We start from the raw sequence: 15743 nt of genomic DNA on the forward strand, positions 1-15743 counted from the left end.
CTTGGTGAGATAGCCAAGCACTTAAAAATCAGCACACTACAGTGATGCAGCCACATCAATGTTTATAGCAGCTCAATTCAGAACCAACCTAGGTACCCTTTAACAGATGAATGGATAAAGAAAATGTGGCACCTATACACAATGGAATAGTACTTATTTCTCAACCATAAATAAGAATGAAACCATGGCATTTACTGGTAAATGGATAGAACTGTAGAATATCATGCTAAGCAAAATAAACCAATCCCTAAAAATGTTTTCTTTGATATGTGGATGGTAACTCACAATAAGGGGGAAGTAGTTAAGAAGCAATAGAAGTACTTTGGATTAGACAAAGGGGAATGAAGGGATGGAGAAGGAATGGGAACTGGAAAGTTAATAGAATGAATTGGACATTAATATCCTATGTGCATATATGATTACATGACCAATGTAATTCTACATCATGTACTACCAGAAGAATGAGAAGTTATACTCCATATATGTATAATATGTCAAAGTACATTCTACTATCATGTATAACTAATAAGAACAATTTTTTTAAAAAAGAAGCCTTCTCAGGATGAGGGGTGAGAAGGGAGGTGCATTCTTACTATCAGCCACCTTTCCAACAGACTTCTAGATTATGAAGTATTATTATTTCTCAACATGACATGAACCATGCCTGAAAACACTTTGGTAAAAACTTCAAGTATGAATGGTAAAAAATGAGACCAAACTTTCCCTCACCACTCCCAGTTCCCCTCCAATTCCACATCAATCCCTAGGTATAACTACTATTGCCAGTTTGGTATAGATTCTTCTAGAATGCTGTCTATGTATTTGCATGTAAAAATGTACATATTTGACTACAAAAATTTTGGTCACCATATGTTATTTGTAAATGTTAACTTTCTGAGCATTTCTTCAACTTTGTTTTTTCACCTTGTATATTTAGGGAACACTTAGACACACCTCATTATTTTTAACTAGTTTTCCATGGTATGGTACATTTAACTATCCCCACTTGATCAGACATAAAATGGGCATCTCGTTAGGGCTCTGCTTGTTTTGTACATCAGTGACAACAGTAAAATCCACTTTGAGCTTGGCAAATGGAGTCCTGTCTTGAGCCACCCCTCTGGAGAGTCATGGACCCATTGTGGATTCCAAGATCTGAGTCAGTTCACGGATTCAGAATGAAGGGGATCCTGGGGTCATTGACTAAATAACTACATGTGAAGAAAAGAGAAATACTGGGAGCTCAAAATGCACTGTGGCGCATCAGAGAGGGTGGGGCTTCTGGCAGGCAATGGAATAAATTGTTTGTTTTGAATCTATCTCACAAAGGCAGGACTCTAAAGACATTCAAAGATGTTTGGGGTGGGGATGGGAGCACTTTGCATCATTAAAAATTAAAAGAAGATTAAAATGAAATCTCTATTTTACCAAGCCGATTGGTAAGTCAATATGTCGTTTGGGAGATGGAAATCTCCATGCTTTCCCTTGACCCAGCAAGCCCACTTTTAGGAATTATCCCACAGACTTTATTTCACAGATACGTAGAGAGGAGCAGAGCCTCCTAGTTAACTTCTATTTTACTAAAATCATGGAAGTGAAAGAACCCTTGGATTTGCTGGTAAATGGGTGGAACTGGAGAACATCATGCTAAGTGAAATAAGCCAGACCCAGAAAGTCAAGGGTTGAATGTTTTCTCTCATATACGAAAGCTGGACCAAAAGAAAGAAAAAAAGAAAAAAAACAGATGGGGAAATCCCCACAAAAATAGAAGAGAGATCAGTGGAATAGAGGACAGGGGTTAAGGGGGAAGGAGGGAGGGAGGAGGGACACGACAAGGAAGGAATGGTGGAATGAATCCGATCAAACTTTCCTATGTACATATATGGACATACCACAGTGAATTTCACCTTTATGTATGTACATATTGCATTGATTTAAAAATCATAAATAAATAGAAGAAAGATCAGTAGAGAAAATAGAATAGAGGTAGGGAGAAGGGGAGGCAAAGAGGAAGTACTGGGGACTGAGTTGGAGCAAATTGTATTCCATGCTTGTATAATTATGTCCAAATGAACCCCAACCTATGTATATTTATAATGAACCAATAAAAAATTAAAAGGAAAGAGCCCCTGGTGAATGCTATTTTGAACCCCTATGATGGTTTTGAACTCACTCCACTCTTAAGCACAGAGTGGAAATCAAGGTACTTAGAATCTGGCGGGATCTTCCCACTGGATCCCTAATCCATGAAGTGAGAACTATTATGGTTGGAAGAACTCAAAAATCGTCCCATTTTTTTTTTTAATCAAATGAGAGAGTAACACTGCATTCCTGGTAGAACAAGCACTTAGTGCCACCAACAAAAACTTGAGACACAGGAGGGATGATTTCTATCCCATCTGCAATTCACTTGACAATATGGCCCATGCACAGTTTAGAACTTGGAGAATGAAATGACAATGACTTTAATTGCATCTGCTTTTTCAGATGTTGTCTCTTTCATAACCCATGTTATGTCACTATCAATTTGGCAAGTGCTTTTCTTCCATCCCCATAAGCTGTGGCACCAGCAGCAGTTGGCTTTCACGTGACAGGGACTGCAGAATGCACTTGGCATCTCGTCCCAGACTTCCAACAGCTCTTTTGTTCTGTGCTTTCATTTGATATAGGAATCTCAATCATCTTTCCAACACAGCCCCAGTCTTCTACACTGATGCCATCATGTTAAGATGGCCTGGTGAGCAGGAGGGAGCAGATTGCCCTGGCTGACTTGGTAAAACGCATGTATGCTGTGGGTGGGAGGTACAGTCCAAGAAAAGTAAGGGAGCCACCTAATCATAAAGTTTCCAGGGTTTAGTCATCTGAGATTTATTGGATGCTTGCTCCAAAATGAAAGACAGGTGTCTTGATTTGTACCCTGTACAATCTTGACAGGGACCAGTATTTGATAGAACACCTTTGGAGAGGCAAAAGCTTGCCAGCTTTGAGCAAAGCCTAGAGAAACATACACTTGTCAAGTTTTACCAGTCTACAGGAGACACAGCCGCCACCTGGCCTCTTAGATCCAGTACGTCGAGTGGTGTTTGAAGTGTCTGTGGCAGATGGGAGTGGAGCCTGTGGCAGCCCAACATGAGGGCTACAATATACCTGACCTGATGGCCGTCACTGTAATTCTGTGATTATACCATGTTGATTGTGTTATTGTCATTGACAAAAGTTTTTAAAATTTAAATATAAAAAAATTTAGGAGGTCAGATAGATAATATGACATTTATCTTTGTAACCATTTTTAAGTGTCTAGCTCAGCACCACTAAGGACATTCACATCGTTGTGCAACCATCACCACCATTCATCTCCAGGACCTTTTCATCTTGCAAAACAAATTCCAGGGCTGAGGTTGTGGCTCAGTTGTAGAGCACTTGCCTAGCAGGTGTGAGGCACTGGGTTCAATTCTGAGCACCACATATAAGTAAATGAATAAAATAAAGGTCCATCAACATCTAAAAAAAATTTAAAAAAACAACAAAAAACAAACTCTATACCCATTAAACAGTAACTCACACCCCAATCCCCGCCACGGCCACTGGCAACCACATCTTACTTTCTGTCTATGAATTGGACTGCTCTTAAAATCCCTCATGGTTTTAATTTTGATATCTTTAAAGTGCCTTTTGCCCTCCAGAAAGCTCTTTCCCATTGCTCTTTAAACAATTCTCCTGGGCACTCCTGTACATTTGTTTTTCCAGTTGAGTTTTTGAATCAACTCATCATGTTTTATAAAACCATTAAGTTGGAATTTTTGATATTACATTGGATAGCCATCCCTCAGGTGTGACAATTTAAGCTTCAAGATATTTATGATTTATTAAACAAAAAAAAACCACGTTTTAAAAATGTATTTTTAAAAGTCATGGGACTCTACTGACTCTAAGTATTTCTTTTCTTTCCAAACAAATACAGATTATTCTCAAGTTATGATGAAAGATGAAGGCATTTTAAAATAATCAGTTTAAATTTCAATCAAGTGTATTATTTATTATTTAACATTACTAGTCAATTGAAGGAAGTAAAATTTGTGTTAATTATAACCATGATTTACTAAAAGGAGCTTCTTTGGACTTCAAAAAAATCTAGAAAAGATGGGCTTTTGCTGAATGTAGCACTTGTAGTAAACCAAATAATGTTGATGAAAATAATTTTGGGGAAATGATGACCCAAAGAGTTTCTACTAGATGGACTCAAAGGTATCACCCCTCATATATTGAATTCAATGTGCATCTCTCATTAATGGAGATGTACTAAAATTTCTAAGTGTTATTTGTGGAAGTTTACTGACTAATGAAGCAATTCAGTCATCAAAATATAGGTAACATTTACATGCAACTCATAAAGAAATATATTCATAAAATTATTTGAAAGAAATAACATTGAATCAAAGAGTCAACAGAAGCAGATGTTCAATAATTCATATATGAACAGTAAGTAGTACTTTGCAGGCTTCTTAAAAAAGTAGCACTTTGCGTGACCAAGACAGAGAAATAAGATTGCAGAAACATAAGCAAAAAAACTTCATCAAAAATGTTTGCTTGGGGGCTGGGATTATGGCTCAGTGGTAGAGCACTTGCCTAGCATGTATGATGCATTGGATTCAATCCTCAGCACCGCATATAAATAAAGGTCATTTAAAAATTATGTATGCCTGGAAATGTTGGGAGAAATTTGAGCAAAGATGATAACTTAAAGTCTACTTTCTAATAACACTTTGGATAAATGTATTTAGAAACTGGCTAAGTATATGGAAGATTAATTTATGGTAAAATAAAAACAAAGTATTTTTCCATGCAATCCAATGCACACATGATGCTAAGAAGGCAATTCTTTTAGCAAATGTGTGTTTTATTTTTTTTTAATTTTTTAGATGCTTATGGACCTTTATTTTATTCATTTACTTATATGTGGTGATGAGAATTGAACTCAGTGCCTCACCCATGCTAGGCAAGCACTCTACCATTGAACCACAACCTCAGCCCCAAATGTGTGATTTAAGCATTATGGTGGTATGGATATAAGATTCTTTTTTTCCCCCCAACTTTATCACCACAGATGGAACTAACTCTTAACTACATAAAATAATGATGGATCACATTGTCTATGTGGTTTGGAGATTAGGTTTGGGGTAGAGTGTATTTTGTTGCACAGATGCAATGATAGGTAAGCAGAGAAAAGAGCTGGGCTAGAATGTATGTCAGCATCTTGCTACTTTATTGAGAATGTCTTGCTACAACAAACAAACAAATCTCTATATGATGCCTTAGTGATAGAATAAAAGTTTTGAGTCACATAAAAGATTATGTGTTAAATTAGAGATGAATGACCCTGTATGTGATCATATGGAAGCCTATCATAAACACGTGCTTCATGATGGGGTGTGAAGGTTGTTGGGCTGAAAGGTCTGTGGAGAAGGTTGGCTCTGTGGACAAGATCTTCATGTTTCTTTAAGAAACTAATTTGGTTCCAACTTTTTAAAGGTGGAAATACAATATCCAGAATGGCTCATTTTTTTCTGATGGTTTCGATTTTCTTACTACTTTCAGACAAGGAAGGAATTCAACATGCTTTAAAATGGCAGAGAAGATGGAATGACAATTATTAGAAGTTGGGAAGAGTAGAGTTTCTACAAATGGTTAGGACATGTTTCAGGATTTCACAATTATTAATAATGTAGATAAAGACCTTGACATTGCACATGTGCAAAAGATGGAATGACTGAAAATGGACCAGCTTTCTAAAACAGGAAATCTGTATAAACCAAGCAACCCAGTAAGGGCGCTGCATGGAAGGGGTACTTGGCACACTGCATGTCTAGATGTAGATTAATACAATTTGTTTAAGTGTGTGTGTGGTTGGGAGGGAGGTGGCGGGGTTTGCATGCTGGGAATCAAACCCAGAGCCTCATGTGTGCTAGGCAAATGCTGAGCTACATCTCCAGCCCTACTTTATTTTGAAATGTACAGAAAATCATATGACAGAAATAACAAGTTCAATGATTATCACCAAATGAGCAGCCATGTAATTTTTACCAGAGTCAAGATCAAGGGAGGCACCCCAGGGTCTCCTGGAGGCTCTCAGATGGCTCTTTGCCTGGCCTCCAGGGGCTTCTTTACAAAGGTGGACTAGGCCATTCTTGGCCGACTACTGAGGGTAGATCCTTTGCAGATCTGCAGCTCTGTCTGTGTCAGGGCAGCTACTCGCCCTGGCTAACTGTCCTGCAAATTCTACCCTCCTTGGGCTACCAACTTCCACTCCTCAACTCAGGGAGCCCTCCAGGTTCCCACTGGAGTCCCCCTTTCTGTAATATACTCCAGAAACTCTCTTAAAAAGTGAGAACTGGGCTATTATAGAGTTGACATGATTTGTTCCCATCGCTCAGGGATCATTGTTCCTTCTTGCCTCATTTTCAGTGTCTCGAAAACCTCTGTTTCATATATTTTGCTTGCTTTTTGAAGGGGAAGGAGTTTGTTTCAAGCATGAAGATAAATCTGATCATTACTCCATCTTGGCCAGGAGCAAAAGTTCCAAAAGCTTAATTATGTTCACATTGATTTTTGTTTTCATTTTTGTTGTTTCCTTTTTTCAGGAATAGGGAAACCGACCTTTTCCTCCATTTGTCACTGAACAACGGAGGAATAATTCATTTTCACTTTAGTCAATGATATTACCATTTCATATTTTGTAAACTAGCATTTCATTTTTATTAATAATAATGCATTTTGCATTCTGGCTGAATGACTAGTTGAAAACCACATTAGCACATCTACCTTTTGAAATAACGTCACCCAAACATGACCAGTTCTACATAAACAGCGCATGCCTTTGAAAAGTTCAATAGGTAAAAGAAATCAGAATATTAAGAAGAAGACGAATACCAGCTCAAATGTTTATAGGAATAATAATCTCTGAAGAAGCAAATTGAAGTTGATAGATTCTCATTGAAGTGGGGTTCATGAGATTGAGGAAAGAGGGGTGCGGCAAGAGGGGAGGAGCAGTGAGAAGTCCTGTGCAGGAATGGCGCGGCAGGGGGTGGGGGTGGGCAAAAAATTGCAGAGGAGCCCTGGAGCTCAGGGAGAGCACAGCAAGGCTGGATTTCAGATTGGCTGCTGTCATCGAATTCCATGTGTGTAAACACAACCAAGTTTTATTTATTTATTTGTATTATTATTCTAATTGTACATGTTTATGGGATAAAGTGTGATAATGTGATAACTGGATACATGTATCCAATGCATACTGAACCAACTCAAGGTAATTAGCATTTCCATCTTATCATTACTTGTGTTTAGAGCCTCTGAGCTTCTCTTTTAGTTATTCAAAAATATGTAATAGGACATGGTGAACGGTGGTGCCCCCACTGCACTGTAGAACTTACTACCTTGATCTGACGGTGTTTTGGTACCTATTACCAAACCTCCCTCTACCTTCCTGCCCCTACTCCTCCCAGTCTCTAGCAATCACTATTATACATTCAGATCAACTTCATAACATCTACATACGTGATATCTGCTTTTCTGTGTCTGATTTACTTCATTTAACATCATGTCTTCTATTTCCATCCATTTTGCTACAAATGACAGGATTTCAATTCTGACTTTTAAATGTGTAAAAGGATGCTCACCTGCTTCCCCCGTCAAGAGTGCATGTCAGGTCTCGCTGAGCCTCATGCCCTTTCTATCACTTTACACTTGAGCACGTGGCCAGGTGTTCACAGCCTTTTGGATTGAGAAGAGTGTAGATCACAGAGGTTTCATCTAGTTCATTTTTTGAATGCGTGGTCATCTGTTAAATCTTATTACAAATTATTAAACAAATGAACAAAAATGCCAAATAGTTCAAGCCAAAATATTCAACCCTTTCAGAAGAGAATAAACTTGGGCTGGGGATGTGGCTCAAGCGGTAGGGCACTCGCCTGGCGTGCGTGCGGCCTGGGTTCGATCCTCAGCACCACATACAAACAAAGGTGTTGTGTCTGCCAAAAACTAAAAAATAAATATTAAAATTCTCTCTCTCTCTTAAAAAAAAGAAGAGAATAAACTCAAAAGTGTTTTTTTCGTGGGGGGCCCACTGAGAGCTAGATTGGGATTTTTATTAATTAAAGTTAGAATGATAGAGCTACTTTGATTGGTCATGCTTGAATAATAAAATTAATATCTGTTAACTTTTTTTTTTTTACTGAATGTGGATTCATTTTGATTCTATCACTAATTTCCTAGTCTAAAGGGAAAGATTTTAAACCCATAAATGTGTGTGTTGAAAGGGAGGTAACACTGCTTCATGACACCTGAGTAACTGATAGCAGTAGGTAGAGATCACCTGTAAAGAGTATGCAAAGGTGTGTCTCTTCATCATCTGAGTAAAACTCCTCCACCTGTGAAGGTCGTTACTGCATCTTAAGTCACTCCAACTTAAGTGGAGCAATGACAATAAAATTTCTAGACAATATGCAATATCTAAAGAATGTAAATAGTGGGTCTAGTGTTGGCTTTATGTACTATAGATGTCCTATATCAAATTTTAAAAGTCTTCAAAAAGATGAAGTCTTCTAAAATGTATTTATTTATTCATTTTTTTGTGGTGAAAATCACATAATTTTAAATATATCAACTTAACCAATTTTAAGTGCACAGTGCAGTAGTATTAACTATGTGTACACTGTTTTATAACAGAGCTCCAGGACTTTTGTTTGTTTGTTTGCAAACTGGAGTTTGATACCCATTAAACAATAGATTCCCTTACCCACTTCTCTCAGCTCCTGAGTTTGACTGCACTAAATACATCACATATTTCTCCTTTCTAAGAGTTTGACTGCACTAAATACATCACATAAGTGGAGTCAGGTAGCATTTGTCTCTTTATAACAGACTTGGTTCATTTAACATGATGACTTCAAGATTCATTCATGTTGTAGCATGCAACAGGATTTCTTTTTTAAGGCTGAATAATATTCCATTGTATGTATAGTATACATAATATACATAATATTCCATTGTATGTATACAATGTCTTTAAGTGTGTGTGGGATCAAACTCAGAGCCTGGTGTATGCTAGGCAAGTGCTGAGCTATATTCCCAGCTCTATACAATTTTGTAGGTAGTCCCCCTTTATCTACACTTTTGCTTTCAGCAGTTTCTATTACCTGTGGTCATTCACAATCCAAAAATATTAAAAATAAAATTTCAGAAGTAAAAATTCATGTTTTAAACTATACACCATTCTGAATAGTGTGATAAAATCTCACACTGTCATGCTCCTTCCCACGCAGGAGACGAATCATCTTTTTGCCATTTTATTGTATATGCTACATGCCTGTTAGTCACTTAGAAATCATCTGAATTATCAAGTTGACTCTTCCAGTATCATGGTAGCCCTTATTTTACTCAATAATGACCCCCAAAGTGCAAGAGTAGCGATGCTGGCAATTCAGATGTGCTGAAGAGAAGCCACAAGAGCTTCCTTGGAGTATCATCTCATGTCATCACAAGAAGACTGAATACAGTACATTTAGGTATTTTGAAAGTAAAAAGCAACATTATCATATCTTTTATTATAGTATATTGCTATAATCATTGTTTATTAAATATGGCTGTTAATCTCTTACTATGTCTAATTTATAAATTAAGCTTCATCATAGGTATATATGTATAGGAAAAAATATAGCATATACAAAGGGTTTATTCTCTATGAGGCAGCCATAAGGGGTCTTAGAACATATCCCCATTGGATAAGGGAGGACTATTGTTCTACATCTTCTTTATCCATTCATCTGTCAATACACATTTAGGTTGACATTTATTTTTGACCTGCTTATCTTTTGGAGGGTTTTTAGGGTTCAGGATATGATTTGGAATCTAGGGTGAAAAAAGCTCTCCAATTTCACACATATGTATTCAAATGCCTTAAGCACTGAATTGGCGCGTACTACTTAGAGCCTGCCACACGTGTCTGCATGCAAGGGACACACACATCCCCAATTCCTGCTGGTCCTCCCTTCACTCTGCCTTTGCTTTTCCCTTTTAGGTCCCCACTGCCCAGACCTACCCCAACCTGTGCATGGCACCTGGGTTGGTAGAGAAGGCTTCTGTGTTGTCTCTGTTCCTAAAGTGTCCCTGCCTTGCCTCACAGAAACCACCAGATTTTCCCCCATTTCCATCTCTCTGCCACCTAGACTGTCACAGAGCTGTGGTTCCAGCCACCTTATTCCATCCTAGTCATCTTGAATGGAAGGGCCTCTGTGATCAGAAAGGACTCTACCTCTCCACCCGTAATGGCTTCACCTTCTCACAGCGCCCTGCGCCCAGACTCCCAGGCTTGTTCCTCCTTCTGCAACCCATTCCTGCCTCCCCTTGGTGAGAGTACCCTGCCTTGCCTTCCATTTCTTTGGGTCCTATCTGCTCTTCCAGGCCTTGTCATCTATCCCTCAATGGCCTTTTGTGGAGTTGGGTCTCGTGGAGGGAGTCTGTGCTAAGTTCCCAGAACCCACTGGGGCTGTGTAACGGTCTGAACTGTGTCTCCCCACAATTTATATGTTGGAGTCCTAACTCCCAACACCTTGGAATGGGACCATGTTTATAGAGAAGGCCTTGAAAGAGGTAATTAAGATAAAATGACATCATGTGGATGGATCCTCCTATCCAATATGGTCAATTTCCTTATAAGAAGAGATGACAGCAGAGACACACACACAGGGAAGACCATATTGCAGACACAAGGCTACCTACAGGTCAAGGAGAGAGGCCTTAGAAGGAACCAACCTGCCAACACCTTGATCTTAGCCTCCAGAATTGTGAGGAAATACATCTTTGCTGTTTAAGCCACCCGTCTGTGTCCTTTGTTATAAAAGGCAGCCCAAGCAAACCTATTCAGAGACAAAGTGGCTTACCCTCACTGGGTTACCATGAAGAGGGGTTGATACTTAATTTAAGAGGCTGTTTTGAAGATTATATGAGATAGTTTATGAAAGTACCAGGCATGTAGAAAGAATCAATAAATATGTTTTTCAGTGATGAGGATCAAATCCAGGGTCTCATGCATGCTAGGCAAGAGCTCTACCACTGAGCTACAACCCCAAGCTCAATAAACATTTCTTGTCTTTCTCAATTAGTGCCTATTTTCAAAAGGCTGGTAAAAGAGTTTGTGTATTATTGAAATTGTGCTTCAACTGTCTGATTAGCTATTCCACATATAGTAGACTCTCATTTCTCTACAGTTCTTTGAAACATTGCTGTTCTGGTTAATTTAATAGTCTGGGGGCTGGGGATGTGGCTCAAGCGGTAGCACGCTCGCCTGGCATGCGTGCAGCCCGGGTTCGATCCTCAGCACCACATACAAACAAAGATGTGTCCGCTGAAAACTAAAAAATAAATATTAAAAAAATTAATAGTCTGGTTGGTAAGAGTGACCAGATATACCATCACAAATTAGCATCTATCAGCAGGTATCAAAGTCAAACTCACTTGTAGAAATCTGAAATGATGAAGAATTAAGGATCTTAAGGGTTTTCTTAGCTGAATTTATTTATCTCATAGGTAAGGAAATCAAGTCCCTTGGAAGTGAAGTGATTTTCCCAAAGTCATGTCATCTTTATTGGCAGAGCTGGCAGGTAGCAAGCAGTGGAGATTCCTGACTTCTGTCTCCTCTTGTTGTCCACGCTGATGCTGGGACTTTGGGTAAACTCTTTCTGGATCATTCCATCTGTAGGAAACATCCATGACAGGTCAACCTAAAGAGATGGCTGTTTTCTAGGAGCTGTACCTTCAGAGTGACATCTGAGAGGAATAGTAGAACTTAATGCTTCTTTCAGTGCCTCTCTTTCTTTATTTCTATATTATGTCATTGCAAGAATGTTATGTAAATAGAATCATACAACATGTAACCTTTGGGGATTGAATTTTTTTACTTAGCAAAATTACCTAGAAATTCATTCATCCAAGTTGCCACATGTTATCAATGGTTCATTATTTTTCTTTTAATTGCTGGGCTGAGCTAAAGCTCAGTTGGTAGAGTGCTTGCCTCGAATTCACAAGGCCCTGGATTCAATCCCCAGAACCATAAATAAATAAATAAATAAAAGTTATAAAAAAATTATTGAGTAGTATCCCTTGGTCTGCGGTGTCATGGAGAGTTTGGAGAGTTCAACCATTTGCCCACTGATGAACAGCTGAGATGTTTGGTTATAATAAATAAAGCTGTCATTACAATTCATGTACAGGCTTCTTGTAGATCTAAAGTTTCAATCTTCATGGTGAAATGTCCAAGAGTACACTTATTGAGTCATATTTAAGTGGCATGTTTAAATTGAGTGATCCGGTGTCTCTGCATCCACAGCAGCATTTGTTGTCACTATTTTTATTTTAGTCTTTTTGAGATGGGTATAGTGATATGTCATGATAGCTTTAATTTGCCTTTTCTTAATGGCCAATAATGTCAAACATCTTTCCATGTGTACTGATTGTCATCGGTATAGACTGAAGTGTCTGGTTGTGTCTGTTGCCCATTTTCTAAATGACTTTTTAATTGTCAAGTTTTGGGAATTATTTTTTTTATAATATTTTAAGTTTTTAGTTTTAGTTGGACACAATATCTTTATTTTATTTTTATGTGGTGCTGATGACCAAACTCAGCGCCCCATGTGTGCTAGGTGAGCAATCTACCACTGAGCCACAAGTCCAGCTCTGGGAATTCCTTTTTTTTTTTTTTTTTTTAGTTATAGTTGGGCACAATACCTTTATTTTATTTGTGTGCTGAGGATTGAACCCAATGCCTTGCACGTGGTAGGAGAGCGCTCTACCACTGAGCAACAACCCCTGCCCCTCCAAGGAATTCTTTATGTATTCTAAAACTAGTCCTTTGTCAGAGTTGTGATTTGCAGATATTTTTCTCTGAGTCTATAGTGTATTTTATCCTCTTAACAGGATCTTCCAAAAAGCACAGTCTTTAAATTTTGATGAGATCAAATTTGTCATTTTTGTTCTTTTATGGGTCATGATTTTAGTGTCAAGTCTAAGAACTTTTGGCCTAATCCTAAGACCTGAAGATTTTCTCCTGTTTTTTCCTTGAAGTTTAAGTCATTAACATCTGGGATTTGTTTGGAATTAATTTTTGTGTAAGGTGTGATATTTGGGTGGTGTTCATGTTTTTACTTATGCATGTCCCATGGCTCCAGCATCCTTTGTGGAAAATGCTATCATTTCTCTATCATTTGCATTAAAAAATCAGTTGACATATTTGTGTAGCTCTATTTCTGGATTTTTTATTCTGTTTTCTGCCAATACCACAATCTTGATTACTGGCTCTTTTTTAAAGTTTCTGCATTTATGCTCAGTAAGGGCTGCAAACCATTGCTGGATCTAGAAGAAAGGCTCCAGGAGATTGACTAATCCAATGATCTCTTGTAACCCAGAGTGGCCGAGGGAACATGTGCTGTGTTGAGAGCCAAAGGACCTGCTCCTATAGACTTAGCGGGTCGGCATGTGGCCTGGTGACCTGGCCAAATCATTTAACTTGAGCCTTAGTTTCCTCATCTATGGAATTTGGATGCCGATATGTGTTTAGCCTATGCTCCCAGACTTGTGAGTGTAAAAGGAAATATGAAGTCCATAAATTTTAATGAAAGTACAGTTATTATTTCAGGGGTAAGGAAAATGACATCCAAGGAGATTAAGATCTGCCTTACTCAAAGTTACCTTCTGTTTGATTTGGTGGCACCTGCCAGAAAGTGTCACAAATTATTCAGTACATACCTGCAGATCCCACATTCTGCCAGGCACTGTGAAAAGTCCCTGGGAGGCATGCGTACGAGAGCGCGTGCGCACACACACACACACACACAAATATCTCTGTCCTTAAACATCTCTTTATTTATTGTGGACATATTTTATTTCTTAAAACCTAAGTGAATTCTAATTAAATTTGTATTGAAGACTCCTTTAAAATTTCAGGACCTCCTGGGTTGATGGATCCACAGAACAATAAATCGTTGTTTTGACATCTCTGTAAGTCACCAGTTTCCCTCTCAGATTTCATGGGGCTGCACATTAAGATAGAGGCAAAAAGAGAGAGTTAACCTGGACAGAACTAAAAAGACACAAAAACTCACATGCTTGTAACTCCTTTCCAATTACCCCCCATTCAGGATTTCTTTGACATCCATTTATTAAAATGAAAAGAATCAGGGATCCAATTTGGAGTCCTATAATAGTGAATTTTTTAAAAAATGCATTTTACCTGCCTCAGGTGGGGCAGAACTTTTGAAAGAAGGTACTCCCAAGGAACAGCCTGACTCTTCTGTGTGTTCCCAGGTCTCATTTCACAAACTGATTTCAATCCAGAACTGTCAGTTACGCAGCTGCACTGCATAGGGACTGGCTTTAACAGAGGAAGACTGGATGTGCAGCTTTCCTCTAGACAGCAGCACTGAAAAAAAAAATCTAGTTTGGAGAACAATGACTGTTCTTATTAAATCATTTAAACATTAGTACATGCTATTTGGTGCATGTAGAATGCAAAGCATGGAAATAAAGCAAAATACACAAAAACAAAACATGTTCCAGCATAGCAAAATCAAAATCCAGTTAAGATTCACAGCTGGAGATGCTCTGAAGTGATTGCCAATGCCTCCTGCGGTGGGTGAGGCTCTGCTGCCCCCACGTGGCTTTAGTCCTTCTCTGACTATGCCTCTGGTGCTGAGAGTGGAGATTTTGAGAATGGTGGAGTGGATTAAATGGCTGGATAGAGAGATGGGTGGGTTCATTCATTTAATAAGTATCAGATTCTGACTATTTTTCTAGGCAGTAGACCAAGTGCAATTAGGAAGTAATATTTGAGAACGGAGATGTGAAAAAGGCATTGGTGTTAATTAAGTAGGTAACGGCTATATCAGAACTGCCCTGTGTGTTGGTCCCAGAGGTGGTTAATGTGTAACTTGTGATGATGGAGGAAGGATTTCTCAAATATGCTTTTTCCTCTATGGAGACAAACATGTCTCTGGATAACCATGGCCTACTTACTCAAATCTATTGGTTGACAAGGGAAACAACAAAGGCAGCAAATGTGGGTTTTAGAAGTGCATTAAAAGTCCGTTATCGAAAACCCAGGGTGGGATCATTAAGGGAGAGTAGGCATAAAAAACAAAGCACGTGGGTTTAAAACATGATATTTGACATGTATTAGTAATTTACTACACTATTGGTAGATATGGACGCTGGTGCATTCCCTTTCACAGAAATTCCATAATCATGAATTGATTTTCCAAAATTACTTTCAGGGTATATATAGAAAAGAACAGATGAAGGGCCAGGTGTGGTGGCACACACCTCAATCTCAGCCTCAGTAGGCTGAGGCAGGAAGATTGAGAGTTCAAAGCCAGCCTCGGCAACTTAGTGAGGCCCTAAGCAACTCAGTGATACAAAATAGGACTGGTGATATGGCTCAGTGGTTAAGCACTCCTGGGTTCAATTCTGGGCACCAAAACCAAAACCAAAACCAACCAACCAATCAACCAAACAAACAAACAAACAAAAAAACCAGATGAGACCATATGTCACTAATTTTACCTGGGATTAAATAATGAAGTCACACAGTAGGAGTCACATAAACTTCTCATAGAGTAGAGGAGTTTCTTCTGGAGTCTAAGAAACATACCAGAAGTTGTCTCAATATTTAGGTCATTGTAATTAGTTCCTTTTAGGAT

The sequence above is a fragment of the Spermophilus citellus genome, assembly GCF_964194105.1.
Source record: "Spermophilus citellus genome assembly, contig: SCAFFOLD_446, whole genome shotgun sequence".
Classification (NCBI taxonomy): Eukaryota; Metazoa; Chordata; class Mammalia; order Rodentia; family Sciuridae; genus Spermophilus; species Spermophilus citellus.